Here is a 17586-nt window from a genome sequence, read left to right as displayed (position 1 = left end):
TAATAATAATAATTAGATAAAAAGCAAGAAAAAAATAAATAAATATAATACATATAATTATGAAAAATGCAGTTATATGTTGAAAAGTTTCATTTTTAGTTGTTAAGAATTTATTGATTAGACAACATTTTGATGATAACATTATTTTAAACTTTAAAAAATGTTCTGGAAAGTTCTGGAAAATAATAATTATTAATCCATAATTATTAAATAATAATAAATCACTAAACTGGTGTGTTCAATAGCATATTATAATATTTTTGCTGTGGGATTGAAATTGGTAATGAGATCCGTGAAATTTCACTGGTATCGGTACCGACTACTGAAATTTTGGTACCATGACAACACTATTGTAAATGATAAAATACATTCTGCAGGCATGCATATTTTATCAACTTAACCCCCAACACTAAACCTAACCATCAGTGCAGAATAAAATAAATTTTAGTGTGAAAAGTCAACCTCCAGATTAAGCTTACCATTGTTTGTGAACGTAATTACATCCTGGTTCCCATGGGACCAGAACCCATGTCCTGGAGGTTGCTCTCACAACGCGCTAGCGGTAGTGTCTGTGGTAAATGGGTTTATGCTTGAATTGATGCAAAAAAAAAATGCTTGATAGCAGATGGCATTTGTCAGTAATTTAGATGAATGGGGTCGATTATCTTTCGGAAGCAACATGTTGATTTCCCGTCACATGTTGATTGCACTCACACTGAGCTTGCATAGAAACCAATTCAAAAATTAGACCTCTGGCATTAGGGCAATGCACATGCATACAGCTGTGTGCTTTTAAGTCTATTATATTTTTGTCTTTTCACATGTTGGCTTCTTTACCTGATAATAATGGGGCTTACTGTGGAGAAAATGCACAGAGGTAGCTGGGACTGGTTTCTTTCCATCATTAAAGTGGATACTTAGTGGTGGATGCAACCTCTGTGTCACATATAGATAAATAAATAAATAAAAAAATTAATTAGTTGTCGAATTGTCGTTTGATCTCATTTAATGTAACATGAGATCACATTAAACTCTAATGATGACACGTGAGAGCAGCACTGCAGTTTGCGCCAGACTGAGGAGATGAAGAATTACACATCTCACAGTCTAGATGCACTCTAAACTTTCCAAACAAATGTAGATCGCAAAGTATGAGGGAATTATAATGCAAAAATACAATATAAGTATATACAGAAGTGCTCTCATTGTAGAATAAGTGGAGCTGGAGCTGCCGCTCCGCTGAAGCAAAACTTGCGTATTGAGCACCTTTAAAGGAAACACCCCCACGTTACATCTTTAATGCAGTTATATTTAATGAGTTATAGCTTTATTAAAGTTCAAATAATATGGAAGCAGATCATGCAAATAACTACAAACGACATTTCTCTGTGTGGTCAGCACCTCTTCTATGAGTTGCGCTAATGTCCCGATCTAAGGTGGAGAGACTGAATCTGCACCCTGCTGATGCACACTCTGTCGCGGGGATGCTTGTCTATCGAGCGCACGCGCTTAATGCAGCTAGATTGTGATGCGATGGCTTGCGACTTATTGAATCATAATATAGTATGTGTCACTGCATTTCTTATCATGAAGGAAATTGGCAATACGCAGCTTTATTAATAAGAGTTTTTTATTTTTTTTATTAAAGATGGATTGAAGTGAACAGAAAGGTGAGAGAGGGTAGTCTTCGGCCCATTATACACTGCAGTAAAATATGTTTTTGATTTGTTGTTTTTTTTGGCTTGTTTTCCAATATAAATATGTAAATATGTTTAAAACGATGTACATTTTCTTTAGCAGCTATACTGCAGAAGAAAAAATTGTTGTCTGAGAATGTTGAATATAATATTAAAAATACAAATATGTCATGTGATGTGGATGCATTGTGGGTAACCCCAGTTCGATTCCCAGCTTGTGAGGTCCTTCTCCGATCCCATTCATTGAATATAAGTATATTTTGTCTTTACTGCACTCACAGAAGTATAACTAAGTAACAAAATACACTTGTATACAAAATACACTTATATTCACGATACATTCTCTTAAAGCATGTCTAAATATCTTATATTTTGCTTCTCAAGTAAATATATCTTGTTTTAAGGATTTTTAGACCATTTTAATTGGAGTGCTCGACTAGTCAGTTACTTGTGCACATCCTTAGTTAACCTACTGTGAAGCTTCTACTGACGTTTTCTGATGTTTTCTTTATTGTGATTTTGTTTTATTGCATTTTAATATCTCTGTGAAGCATATAAATAAAGAGTAGAAGTAGTCTTTATTTTTGTCACACATTATATACATTTGTACATATACAATGAAATATTTTTTTTTCGCATTTCCCAGTTAAACTGGGGTCAGAGCGCGGGGTCAGCCATGATACAGTGCCCCTGGAGCAGATAGGATCAAGGGCCTTGCTCAAGGGCCCAACAGTGGCATCTTGGTGGTGCTGGGGCTTGAACCTCCGACCTTCTGGTCAGTAACCCAGAACTGAGCCACCACTGCCCATAAACTTTACTTACTTAATTACTTACTTTTGTTGGTCTACTGAAATGCCAGTCAGTTTGTCTTGAGGGCATTTATCTGAGCAGCTGTCACAAAAAATATGTTTAATATAATAAATATTGTAAATAATTTCTCACAGTTGTATCAAGGCCACACTGCCTTGACTTACAGTATTGAAAAGAGAGGGTGACATACCAGAAAGCAGACGTGGGGAACCTTTTTTCCATTAAGGGCCATTTGAGTATTTATGAAATTATTCGCAGGCCATACAATTGCTTGCAATTTTTGATTGTGGGTTGAAATTAATGTACGCATTCCGTTACATGCTCGCACACTAAAAACACTAAAAGGTCTGTCTACTATACAATATTTTGTGTTGTTATTATTTAAAATAATTTTTAAACATTTTTTAAAAGGAATATTTCTTTTCAGGTTCAAGGCCATTTTTTGCTTTTCAAATTATTTCTCAAATGGCCTTGCGGGCCGGGTAAAATGGTCTCGCAAGCCTTATGTGGCCCTGAGGCCTGATGTTCCCCACCCCTGCCCTAAATGGAGTTACCCAGTATTGTTTTCAAATTATCAGTGCTTCCAATGGTTCTGACCAAATGGAGTCTATACCCAACAGTGATTCCAGCAGAGCGATCCTATGGTTACCATGGCAACCAAACAGGAGTTCTTTTCCCCCTTTTGAGGTCAAAGATGGATGAAAAGGACACTGTATTTATATTTTAGCATAGGCTATAACTTATTGGAACATTATGGTAATCGGAGGTTGCTCTCTGTGGAGTGCTCAGTTATGTTTTAGGTATCAACTTTGTCTCAAATCTTTGTCCTCTAAAATTTCTTAAGAGTAAAAATAGTCACAAATGACACAGTACGGTACAAAATGATATACAGTAAGAGTACAGAGTTAGAAAACTAATGTAGACAGCACAGCTCATATAATTTGACCTTGGAAGAATTTGAGTTTGTATTGAAATCTCTGACTTTTAATTGTAGACATTGGAATCTTGGCAGATCTGAGCACAGTCAACTAAAGGATATACATGTGAGATTACTTGGGCCTTTTCACATGAGATAAAGAAGCAGAAGTCTTTATCAAATGTCTCCATTTAATCTTATTGCTGCCTCTCAGAAACAATGAAGATATCACAAAGATAACATTTATCATGTGATTTTTTTATTTATTTTTATTTTTTTATTTTTTTTATCCTTGTCAATGATTTATAGTATAATAAATAAACTGTCATTCATAAAGGTTGTGGTATTTGTCATTTGTAAATGTTTAATGGCTACAACATTTTACATCCTTTTTGTTCTTTTTAATATTTCATAATTCTCACTGTCCATCCATCATGATCCACCAGCATCTCTGAATTTGGCATTTCGAGCACAATGTCACTGCTGTTAGCACAACCTTTCTTTATGCAACTGCGGAACTTTGTCAGTGAGATACTGCTCGAATATCGGCCTGTTTGGTAGACATCTCGGCCTGGATGAAGGAACACCACCTGCAACTTTACCCAGTGAAGACAGAGCTCCTCGTCTTTCCAGCCAACCCTGCTGTTCATCACTGTTCAGCTGGGTTCAAGTATAATAATGCCTTCCAAAACGGTCAGAAATCTAGGGTTAACCATTGATAACCAACTCAATTTCACATACCACACTTCAAAGACAGCACAATCGTGTAGATTTACACTCTACAATATCAGGAAGTTAAGACCCTTCCTCTCTGAACACTTCTTGTTCAGTCACTTGTCATAACTATACTGGACTACTGTAATGCTGTCATTGCAGGCCTCCCTGCATGCGTAATTAGGCCCCTGCTAATGATCCAGAATGCACCAGATGCAGGTCTTTAACCAAAGAGAGCACATGTTACATCACTCCTTGTCTCTTCACTGGCTACCAGTTGATGCAAGTATCAAATTCAAGGCTCTGATGCTGGCATACAGAATATTCATTTTCCTAAAATAATTTCTGCAGAGCTACATTCCCACCAGAAGCCTGCGGTCGGCTAATGAGCACGTACCAACTAATTGTTGTACCAACACAGAGGCACCAAAACACTTTCCCTGACTTTCGGTTTCACTGTTCCATGTTGGTGGAATGACCTTCCCAACTCATCCGTGAAACAGACTCACTCCAAGTCTTCAAAAAACAGCTAAAAACACATATTTTCCATGAGCACTTAACCATTCACTAATTAAAAAACATACAATAAAGCAAAAATCACAGACCCTGAGAACCTTACTATGAGCTTTTGAGCCTCCAAAAACAGCCTAGTCCTTCAAGAGCAAGGATCATTCAAGACTTGTAAATGTTTCAAGGAATCTGGTCATATCTCGGTGCGTAAAGGGCAAGACGAAAACCAATTCTGAATGCGTGTGATCTCTGATCCCTCAGACATCATTGTCTTAAAAACATCATTCATCTGTTATGTATATCATGAACATGGGCTTGGGATAACTTTAGTTAACCTTTGTTAGTCAACACCACTCACTGCTGCATCCACAGATGCAAGACTTGACTATGCAAAGCAGAAGCCCTACATCAACATGGTCCAGAAGCGCTACCGACATCTCTGGGCTCGTTCTCATCTTAGATGAAAAGTAGAACAGTGGAACTGTGTTTTTTGGTCTGAAAAATCCACAGTTCAACACGTTTTTGAAAAACACAGCCGTTGTGCTAACCGGGCCAATGAGGAAAGGGCTATCCATGCTAATATTAGCATCAGGCCCAAAAGCCAGTGTCTGTATGGGCCAGGGGTGCGTCAGTGCCCATGGAATAAGTAACTCGCACATCTGTGAGAACACCATGAATGTAGATGGATATGTAAAAATTTTGGAGCAACATATACTGCCATCCAGCACCGTCTTTTCCAGGCACGTCCCTGCATTTTCCAGCAAGACAACTTCAAACCATATACTGCCTGGATTACAAGTGCACGGCTGTGTAAGCAGAGAGTGTGGGTGCTAGATTGGCCTGCTTGCAGTCCTGACCTGTCTCCAATTGAGAATGTGTAGCGCATTAAGCACACTGTGGCAGAGCGGAGGGAGGGCCTTAAGAGTGATTCTCTTAAGAGTGAACCCGGCCCGTGATTCTGCACACCCAGCCCCTAATCAGGCTAATTAGCCATCGAGAGGGATAAAGGCCGACCGAAGACGGCAGTGCGACAGAGTAATTTACAGACAGCTGTCCGACACTTGTAAGTGTGTTTGTCTTTTTGTTGAAGTTTTATATTAAACTGTTATTTATATTGTCGGTTCTCGCCTCCTCCTTTCCATTAATCCCTTTACACACACACCATACAGCAACGAAGACCCCGTACAATTGTGCATTCTTAAAGGCTGAATGGGGGAAAATTCCACTTTCTAATGTTAACAAACTTGTGTCTTCAGTGCCCATGTTTTTTAAGTGTTATTAGAAGAAATGGTGATGTTTCACAGTGTTAAAACACTCGACTGTCCCAACTTTTTTGGAGCATGTTGCAATCATCTGATTTACTGTACATTTAAAAAAAACAATGAAATTCACAAATTAAAACATCATATAGTGTAAAGTTGTGGTGCTTTCAATATAGCAAAGGGTGACTATAATTTACAAATCACTCTTTTTTTTTTTTTTTTTTTTTTTTTTCATTAGCATTTTTCATAATGTTCCAACTTTTTCAGAATTGGGGTTGTATACAGTTGTGGCCAAAAATATTGGCACCCTTGGTAAATATGAAGTCTGTGAAAACAAATCTGCATTGTTTATCCTTTTTATCTTTCATTAAAATCACAAAAATCTAAACTTTGAAGTAAAACAATTAAAATAGAGGAAATATCTTATTATTAAATACATATTTTCCTCCAAAAAGCATTGGCCATAATTATTGGCATTCTTTTATTCAATACTTTTTGCAACCTCCCTTTGCCAAGATGTCAGCTCTGAGTCTTCTACTATAATGCCTAATGAGGTTGGAGAACACCTAGCAAGGGATCTGAGACCATCCTCCATACAGAATCTCTCCAGATCCTTCAATTCAGAGGACCATGTTGGTGGACTCTCTTCTTTAGTTCACCCCACAGGTTTTCTATGGGGTTCGGGTCAAGGGACTGGGATGGCCATGGCAGAACCTTGATTTTGTTGTCAGATAATACTTTTTGTGTTGATTTTGATGTTTGTTTTGGATCATTGTCCTGCTGGAAGATCCAACCACGGTCCATTGTAAGCTTTCTGGCAGAGGCAGCCAAGTTTAGATTTTCTGTCTGTTAGTATATGATAGAGTCTGTGATGCCATGTATCCAAACAAGATGCCCAGGACCTCTGGCAGAAAAACAGCCCCACAACATTAAAGATCCAGCACCACATTTAACTGTGGGTATTAGGTACTTCATTATCTTTGTATGTGCCAAACCCATCTCTGTTGTTTGCTGCCAAAAAGCTTTTTTTTTTTTTGTTTCATCTGACCATAGAACCTGGTCGCATTTGAAGTTCCAGTAGTGTCTGGCAAACTGAAGACGCTTGAGTTTGTTGTTGGATGAGAGCAGAGGCTTTTTTTCTTGAAACCCTCCCAAACAACTTGTGGTGATGTTGTTGATGTCTGATATTTTTATGAGACTTTCTGACCCCAAGACCCAACTAATTACTGCAATTCTCCAGCTGTGATCCTTGGAGAATATTTGGCCACTTGAACCATCCTCCTCACTGTGCATGGAGACAATATAGACACACGTCCTTTTCCAGGTCAATTCTTAACATCTCCAGTTGATTGGAACATGTTAATTATTGCCCTGATGGTGGAAATGGGTATTTTCAATGCTTTGGGAAATCTCTTTTAGCCACTTCCCATTTTGTGAAGCTCAACAACTTGTTGCCTCACATCAGAACTATATTCTTTAGTCTAACCCACTGTGATTGATGATTAAGTGAATGTGGCCTGTGTGTTACCTCATATGTATATCCCTTTGAAACAGGAAGTCATGGCTGAACAATTTTAATGTTCCTAGTCACCCAGTTGCACTAAAAAATGTAAAATATGAATGGGAATAAACTTCAGATATATTTTACTCATAGTAATTTCTAGGGGTGCCAGTTATTGTGGCCAACTTGTTTTGGAGAAAAATATTTATTTAATAATGAGATATTTCCCCTCTTTCAATTGTTTTTCTTCAATCAAAGGTTAGATTTTTGTGATTGTTTTTTTTTTGAATGAAAGATCAAAAGAATAAAAGATGCAGATGTTTTTTCACAGCCTTCTTTGCTCATATTTACCATGGGTGCCAATATTTTTGCCACAACTGTATGCGAGACCTTTTCTTTCATTCGATGATATTATAGTGAGCCACTATATTTGGATGAATATTGAGCTGTATGCATAGGTGAAGTGTGTTTGGAGTTAATTGTTTTAAACACATGGATATAGCTTGAAATATCAGGGAATTTTTGTGTTTAAAATTGTAAAAAAAATAAAAAATAAATTGTGTTTTCTAGGATTAAAAGGTCATGGAAAAATATAATTTGTTGTCTTTTTCTGCAATTCTATTTTCTCTAAATTCTTTAATCAGCTAGAGATGTTTGATTTGGGTGTGAATCAGTTCTCACACATCAGTCTGAATAATTAAAAATTAGACAATCAACATTATAAAAAAGAAAAGAAAAAGAAAAAAAATTATTAACCAGTAATCACAAATGACTGGAAAGCTCATGGAAATTCTTTGGTCAAAATAAGTGTAAGTGAACATTTTAACTTAAGGATGTTCCTGTTGAAAGTAGAAACTAGTAAAATATTCTATTGATATCAAAAAAGATTTTGAACGAATCTTTTGGATTGGGAGCTATCATTAGAGCTGCTAAAACAAATAGATGTGAAACTATTAATAAAAAACAAATGGTCTGCTCTTTATATAAGCAGATTATTGTGCTAATAAAGTGGAAACAAGAAGCATACTCATATGTCAGCGGTCATAACTCAACTGATCATGCATCAAATTGGTGTTTACCACCAATTGGAAACATTTTATATTATTAATTTAGACTATTGTATGTTAAATCCCAATATAGTCATATTGAGATAAACAATGGCCACAGGGCTCTTGCTTAGCATTTTGGAAGTGGCGCCTAGAGCCGCTGACAGAGGGCAGTGTTTCAGAGGTGACGAACAGTGTACCTGGCATGTGCTGGTGACATGCAAAAAGGCATTTGTAACCCAAAAGCTCAGTCAAGTGTACTGAAAACCTCTGTGTGCTGCGGTCTACTCTTATAATCTGTTGTGGGTTACTTTGACAATGGACAAAATTATTTCAGCCACATCGTTCAGTTACAGCATTTTTGTACAGTGTGTCTTTGTCACACTCTTGCAGACTGAAATGCCTCAGCCTTTATTGTGGGAATCAGTCAATGAGTACATTGAATGAAACTCTCCATGATAAATATTTAGCCTTTGCAGGGCAAGCACAGAGAAAGAATCTCTTTAAATAATCATTCAAGTCAGAGGCAGTTAGCAATAATCTGAATAAAACCAGAGAATGGAATGTGGATCAGAATAAAGTCTTATTCTCTGCTAAAATCTTTTATACTCTATAATTTTCAAAGGCTTATCAACTACTTTCCTCTGACAGTACCATAATGTTTTGATTAGTTGATTCCAAAGTTCTGTGTGCTACTTTTGAACAGAGCAACCCAACTTAGTCTGTAAGTGGCTGTGTCTTTTTTTAAACATGCCAGATGTCACTCTTCTTAAAATTGCTTTTAAACAGTGTTGATAGGAACAACATGTTAATATTGAATGTATCTGATGTCTGGTCACAAGTGTGCAACATTTTACAACCGCTTTGACAATATCTCATCTAACCTGAAATTAGAGTTGAAACTATGCATTATGAAATTCTAATTAACTAGAGTAATATTTGTTTTACTGTTTTGAGTCTTGTTTTTAACATGAATGTGAAGTTATTTTTGCTTTTTGCCAGACTTTTAAATCATTTGTTAGGATTTATGATCTTTAAGCTTTGTGTTCTTTCCAAAAAAATTAAAAAAGAGAAAAAAAATCAAAGGAAGTCCTTTTTGGAATGCCCAATTCCCACAGCTTAGTTAGTCCTTGTGGTGGTGCGGTTACTCTCCTCAATCCGGGTGGCGGAGGACAAGTCTCGTTTGCCTCTGCTTCTGAGACAGTCAATCTGTGCATGTTATCACATGGCTCGCTGTACATGACACCGCGGAGACTCCCAGCATGTGGAGGCTCATGCTATTCTCCGCGATCCACGCACAATTTACCACGTGCCCCATTGAGAGCGAGAACCACTAATCACGACCACAAGGAGCTTACCCCATGTGACTCTACGATTTGTGCATGTTTTGAGGTTCATGAATCAAGTCTTTGAAAGATATTTAACCCTCATATTTACAGACGCTATTTGATATAAGTTTTAATGCTAATTGCTTTTTTTGTCATTAGACAAGACAGTTAAAAGTTATAGTTAACTGTTGAGGAGACTGAAGAATGAAAGTGCAAACACTTAAAATATCACAAGCTTGAGGGTGTCTCCTGAGCCGGCAGTACTGTTTAAATGAGACTGTGTTGCATGCTGGTCTATTATTGTAGTAACATGATGGCATGTACAAAACAAACTGTGATTGGTTGTTTACATGCCTTGGACGGCTCCTACAAATACAAACAAATTTCGGGGGGCACGGCGATTATATCGTGCGACCACAAAACATAAGAGAACCAAAATGGTAGCTACAACCCATGACAAAGCATTCCTTTTAAAATTCCCCTGTATTAACTTGTAGCTCAGCTGCCAACTTAATTAGGTAATGCAAACAGAATGTATGGGGTCATGCTGTTGACTCAATCACCAGAGAAAAAAACATAGCATGTGGAGTGAATTTGTTGTAACTTAAATTTAAAAAGACGTTTATGTTTAGTTGACCCATCTGTGCATTCATTAAATCTCAAACAGTACAGAATGGTACAAACAGTAATAAACTCTCAGCACGACTGTTCAGAAACAGACATGTTGCTAGGATACAAAATGACTTCAATTTGAGTTTTAGTGCATTGAAAAGGACTATGGTGAGTGGTTCATTCTGAAAGCATATATAGAAGTAAATGCAATATATGCCTTCCTCTATCACATCTTGTTCACCCAGTAAGCCAATAAACCTTCATTTGTGGCAGTCTGTTCATCTGACTGAAAGACAGCAGACCACTCAGGCTTACAGGGATATAAATGCTTTGGTCTATCCTCATTTGTCAAAGTCACTTAAGGTTTTCAAAAATGATGCTGTGTTTTTAATGCTTATCTCACATAAATTCGATTTGACACATTAACAGCTCCTGAAGTTTCCTGAGTGTCCTGTAATGGTTTGGGTGCTGATGGAATCCTTTGTGTCCAGCTAGAATCACAAACAGGGCAGCATGATTATGAAAAAAATCTTAATTTTTGATTATTTCCCTTGATATTGTAATCATCATTTTTATTATTATCATTTCGATTGATAGAACTTACAATAAAATACTTATGTAATATGCAGCAACTGCAAGCCATCCAAAACTAGATGTTTTCCTGGTTACAGTAGATTTTCTTACACTGAGTCAGATGTTTTAGTGATTTTGATAATTGATCTTGACAAATTAACTTCCGTGCATTTTTACTTCATGGCTACGTTTCTAGGCTGAGCAAGACAGTTTCATGCAAAAGTAGCAGTTGTCTCATTTTGGAGGCTGTCCTCCGTAGTGAGTTAGCTGTTGTGGCATTTGAGATGTGTCATCTCATACTGCGGGTATGGTCAGTGATTGAATATGAAGATATTTGGTACTTTCCACAGGGTATTCAATTCAATTACCACCTTCTAGTGGCTGATGTTATCCTGAAAAAGGTTTGATTTGCTTTTTTGCATGTAACTAATTGTATCTACATTGTATATTATCATTACTGCTTTATCATTCCTTTTGGACTTTGTTATATCTGATCATTGTAGATATGACATGTTACACAAAGGGACTTAATCTATACTTATAGGAGGACCACTTATACTGTTAGTCAAGGTTGTAACATAGCTTAACGTGAAAATGTTCCGCTCTCTGACTCCTATGATTGGCTAACCTCTTAACAATCATAGTTTACACTACTGTAAAATAGTTGCTGCTGAGTGCTATTATAAATGTTGTTTATAGATAAATGTATGCAGTCATATGTTAATTTATAATCATGACGTACTCTGTATAACCTGTTTTTGCAGCTTAAGGGATAGTTTACCCAAAAATGAAATTTCTCTCATCATTTACTCATCCCCATGCCATCCCAGATGTGTATGACTTTCTTTTTTTTTGCTGAACAAAACGATTTTTAAAAGAATATTTAATCTCTGTAGGTCCTTACAATGCGAGTGAATGGGTACCAACAATTTGAAGCTCCAAAAAGCACATAAATGCGGTATAAAAGTAATCCATCAGAATCCAGTGGTTAAATCCATGCCTTCAGAAGCAATATGATAGGTGTGGGTGAGAAACAGATCAATATTTAAAGGGGTCATGACATTTTTAATATAATTGTATTATCTTCTGTGAGGTTCACTTCTATTGTTAGTAAAGTTTTTTTTTTTGCACCAAAACAGTCATAATTTAGTCATATATAAAATTTACGGTCTATGGTCCTCTATTTTAAATGCTCGGTTTTACACTGTCTGGCCCTTTAAGACTTCAAAGTAAATGCCCACTGTTGTGATTGGCTAACATCGTGCAGCCCTTCCAAAACAGCCATGTTTGAAACTCAATCCAAAGAAAATGAAAAGAAAAACCCCACACAACATTAAAACTACATTTCAGGGTTAACACAATGTACACCCAACACATTTCATCTGAATTTATCAAACAATCATGACATTTTAAAAAACTTTTGTGAATGGAACTGGTTACTTATGGTTTTTTGTCCAAAAGTCTAATTTTAACTGTCCCATCTTTCAATAACAGTTCTTTTGCAATACTTGAATCATATTTTGACCGGTTCACAAACAATTCACCCTGAAGTCTTCTGAATACACAAACATAATACAATACACTGTGATGTTGGGATGCTTCAACAGGCCGAAGCCTGTTCAACAGGGCTGCTTGTGTTTCTCCCAGTGGGTGACCGCAACAGAATGAGACATGTTTTTAGAAGTTGCGCTTGTATTGCTCTTAAAACGCAACATACATAGTCAGAAACACATGAAACCAATCAAAGACGTCCATCTAGTGCATGTTTAAAAAAACGTCCAACAAATTAAAAATAGCACAGATGGGTGCAAAAACGGTCCAGGACACCTTCGAAACAGCACAACAGCAAGGCATCGCAGCTGAATCGAACACAATTGGGGGATCCATTTTAGAGTCATAACTTGATATCGTGTTCTTTTAAAAGCGGCACTAGATGTATGATAATGGTCAAAGCTGTTCATCTAGTGCATGTTTATTTAGAAAAACATTTAAATCCAGATAAAGGTGTCCTGTTAAAGTCCACTTTGGTTGAATTTCCCCATGACAGGCCCATTTCCTCTTCACCTGTGTGACTGTCTGAGCACCAGTGGGCGGGGCCAAGGGTGCAATGACAGAAAAGCAGGTGTGGATGTCTTGCTGAAGAGGCAGTCCTATGCAGATGTATTTGGTCCTTGTGACATCTTAAGTTCCACAAATTCCAAATGAGCTTGATTTAAAAGGCACTTATTATGCCCCTTTTCACAAGATGTAATTTAAATCTTTGGTGTCCCCAGATCATGTTTGTGAAGTTTCAGCTCTAAATACCCTACAGATAATGTTTTATACCATGTTGAAAATGGCAATTTTTGGGAGGGAATATAAACAAGCTGTTTTTGTGTGTGTGTGTGTGTGTCTTTTAAATGCAAATGAGCTGGTACTCCCCGGCCTGTATCCAGAATAGGGCAGAGTTTTGACATCTCTGCTTTGGATAATTAGACATCATAAGTAATATGACTGACAGCGAAAATAGTGGTGTTCAGCTCTATTTGTTTAAACCGGAGTCAGACACTGATGAGGGAAAGACTCCGTTAGAGGTAACAACTTTGAGAATGAACCAGGAAGTTTCCGAATGGGTATTTGATAAATGTATTTATTTGTTGTAGAGTTTTTTCAGCAGTTTTGCAACGATGGATGAGCAACACACACAAATACTGTTACAACATTTGCTATGCGCTATAATGAAACAACACACACAAACAAACATTTTGAACATGTTGCGTAATGTTCACTTATTAATTGGTGTACTGTTGCGGCAGTGTCTGTCAACAGTCGTGGGCAGGGCCTGTACAAAGTGACATCACACACAGAATCTGTTAATGGCTTGTTCAAAGACAGTGCTTATGATTAATGGGGATGAACACTGCCAACACACATTTATGTACAAACACCATGTAAAAGTGAATTTTGCCTAATAGATCCCCTTAAAATAAATTCTCTTTATCAATTGAGGAAGTTTTCAGATTTGAAACTTACAGTATGTTATAGTACAATGATCTCTTATATGTCAAAAGATCAAGGAAAATTTAATTCCTCATGTCATGGCCCCGTTAAGTACTTTTAAACTAAATTCTCCTCCCTGCACAGAAGAATGCGAATCGCAAAAATCAAGGAAAGAATGTGAAAGTGGCGATTGATAGAAAAAAAAAATACCTTAAATCTTGATCCGTTTCTCACCCACATCTAAAATATTACTTCAGAAGTCATGGATTTAATCACTGGAGTTTTATGGATTACTTTTATGCTGCGTTTATGTGCTTTTTGGATCACTCACTAGCATTGTAAGGACCAACAGAGCTGAGAAATTCTTCTAAAAATCTTCACTTATGTTCAACAGAAGAAAGAAAGTTTTACAAATCTGGGATGGCATGAGGGTGAATAAATGATGAGAGAATTTTTATTTTGGGATGAACTATTCCTTTAATGTACATAAATGGGCTGGTTGGACTTGGGAGTGAGCTTTGCTTTGTGAATGTTGAAGTGTAATGCACTATGTAGAACAAACTCTACTCTTTTAATGTTCCTTGAAAGCTGATGCAGGAAATTTTCTAAGTATACGCATGCAGAGACAACCCAAAAGTAAGCCATTTGTTGGTTGATTTTCCTGTGTAACACTGTGGCTCTGCAGTACTATCAAAATATTCCTCTATTTGTTTAAATGGCCATCCAGTCTGACACCACAACATTGGCTCAACAAATGGTGTGAGTTTGAGGTGTGTGAGATCTGTTTGTAGTACCAATTGAAGACTGGATAATTTATTTTCAATCTACTTAAAAGCAGTGATTAATTTTTTGCATTTCTATTAGTGGCACAGAAATTACACATGCTTTCCACATCTCATGCCACCTTTTCACGCAGTATTTGATTTTTTTTTTTATTAGTATTTAGAAAGGTATCTTGTTTTTTTAAGGCCTGTTACCTGCTTTCCACATCTCATGCCACCTTTTCACGCAGTATTTGATTTTTTTTTTATTAGTATTTAGAGAGGTATCTTGTTTTTTTAAGGCCTGTTACTTTCAGCGCACAGGTGGATTGTCCTGTATGTCAGATGGACGTCACATTATTGAGTGGAGAAACTTGTCTCTGTACATTTCAGAACAGACTCAGACGACCCCACAAGCCTGCCAAGGGCAGTTCACGTTATCATCACCCAGCTGACTGTGACAACTGGGTGTCAGATGAGCTTCTGAAATTTTTAGGCAGCATCCCATTTTAAAACTTCCTTGCTGCCATTTTTTGCAGATCTATTGTCTCTTTAAAATGCGTTTTGTTTGAGCTGCTCCTCTGCTGGTGGACTTTCAGTTTTGCTCATGTCTTTGATCTGACCTCAGAGTTGGGTGTGAGACAGGCCCCTGTCATGTGAAATTACTTCAGCCAGTCAGCCCACGACCATACAAGGGCTTAAAGGAATAGTTAATCTAAAACCTAAGCACTTTTTACAACACTGGAACACAAAATATGGAGTTCAATGTTTACACTGCTGTTTTCCATACAGTTATACAATTACATTCTTATTTAAAAGGTTTAATTTCCACCTCCACTTTTTAAACACTGACAGATAATTCCAAATGATGCCTGTCATTTTTATCATAGCTCCTCAAATTTCATTTGAACTATCTTAACTGTCCTTGATATGTGAGGCTTCTATATCTCCTTGCGTGCTCTTTGGAGTGACCGTGCAAGCGGCACAACTGAGGTGATGCGGGTGACAAAACATGTTTACCTCCATTTAACAGATTTATTTGGCTGCATTGACAGTCTTGTTCCTACAGTTTCTTGATTCATTTAATTGCTCTTCGCATGAATTTTGGCTTGCTCCGTATGTGAAAATGTTCACTGTAGATGTCCACCGCGCTTTGCAGAGCAGTTTCCTCATCCTTCACTTTAGCATAATTCCAAACATATTTAAACGTAAATACAGAGGACACAGTTTGTCGATAAATGAAATTTCCATATAACAAGCGTAACTGCAATCATCTGATCAACAAAAAGTTTCCCTTGTCGCATGAGTTTCATCACAGAGGAACCATGAAAATTTACAGATGTCACCCTGAGAAACAATTGCCATATGAATAGGTCTTTTAACAATAATTATGAAGGTAAATCTTAACCTCCGTTACCCTGAGGGAATGAAGTGACACAAGGGGTCTTCTTGGGACGCCAAATGTACCTCTGAACTTGAGAAAAGGCCAATGTCAAATTGGCAGACAGAATTAGCATGCCCCGCCCCAGACATATGGGTATAAAGGGAAGCGGGGCAAAGTCTGTCCGTCAGAATTTTGCACTGAAGAGCTGAGAATAAGGCAAGGCCATTTACAGTGGTAGGTGTAGTGCTGTGGCAGGAGGGACACAACTTCTCGTTCGCTCAGGGAACGGAGGTTACTACAGTAACCATGACATTCCCCTTCTGTCACTCACTTGACGTTGTGTCGAATGAAGTGACAAGGCGTCACATCTAAAAATGCCACGCACTGGCATTGTGAACTGTCGAGACAGGTGCAAGCAGGCTACTGCGTGCTAGAGGCAACTGTATCGGCTGTACGTAGCCCTCCCCAACGCCCCCAGAAGAGATGTCATATACAGAACTTAGGTTCCCCGCACCCCAGAGGGGGGAACAGGTGCTACATGACTAGCAGGGGAGCAAGCCCGGCAGCCGCGGCCTTTTCTCTCACTATGTCTCTTGCATAGCCCCAGCCGCTTCACGTCCTATCTTAATGCTATGAAATGCGTCGGGGAATTCTGTCTTTCCCGGTCCTATTCTTTCAGGGGGAAAAGACACTGCGGAGGCCACATGCTGCCCAATCTAGGGGGAGGAAACATTTAACAATAACACCATGATGGCTGTGAAGCCGTACGTTGGAGTGGTGCGGTGGTAGGTCTAGCCTAATGAGGGGGAGCTCTACAATCACTGCGACCAGGGCAGCGGGGCTGCCCAAGGGAATCACGGGTCCGCCAACAGGGGGACCGTACCACGGGAAATACATCACAGGGAGTTTGCCTGAGAAGGGAACTAAGCCCGTGGAGCCCGACCCCAGTACAGAGCATCTGTGACTAGTAGTGGGTCTGGATGTGAATTGCTCTGCTGAATTCAAAGGCCAGAAGGCTAGGAAGGAGAACATCCAGGGAGTGACACTTAGTGGCTATCCTGGGATAGAAGGCGCACTGGATCAACTTAGTGAAGGGCGCTGTGTGCAAGCGGAACACCCGGTCGGTTGTGCCGCATTACCAAGTTCTACCGGCTCGGACCTGATAAAACATGGGACGAGACAGACTCAACCCTGAGATTGTAGAATCTGGCGAAGGTATTGGGTGTTGCCCAGCCCGGTGCTCTGCAGATGTCTGCTAGGGAGGTGCTGTTGGCCAGTGCCCACGAGGATGCCACACTTTTTGTCGAGTGTGCTCGGACCCACAAGGGGGCGGACACGGCCTGGGTCTGTTAGGCCAGTGAGATGGCGTCAACGACCCAGTGGGCTAGCCTCTGCTTGGAGACTACGTTCCCTTTCCGCCATCTGCCAAAGCAGACAAAGAGCTGCTCAGAAAATCTAAAGCTCTGCATGCGGTCCAAATAGATACGCAAAGC

The 17586-nt window shown here is 38.4% G+C and overlaps 1 protein-coding gene across 1 annotated transcript in view; it reads left to right on the top strand.

The window, feature by feature from the left end:
• Positions 1-17586, top strand: part of igf2bp2a (insulin-like growth factor 2 mRNA binding protein 2a) — an 84931-nt gene that overhangs the window by 9590 nt on the left and 57755 nt on the right. The gene's annotated exons all lie outside the window — the stretch shown is intronic.

Source organism: Xyrauchen texanus, chromosome 14, assembly GCF_025860055.1.
Source record: "Xyrauchen texanus isolate HMW12.3.18 chromosome 14, RBS_HiC_50CHRs, whole genome shotgun sequence".
Classification (NCBI taxonomy): Eukaryota; Metazoa; Chordata; class Actinopteri; order Cypriniformes; family Catostomidae; genus Xyrauchen; species Xyrauchen texanus.
Note: the sequence above shows the minus strand (reverse complement) of the source record. Positions and strands in the feature narration are given on the sequence as shown.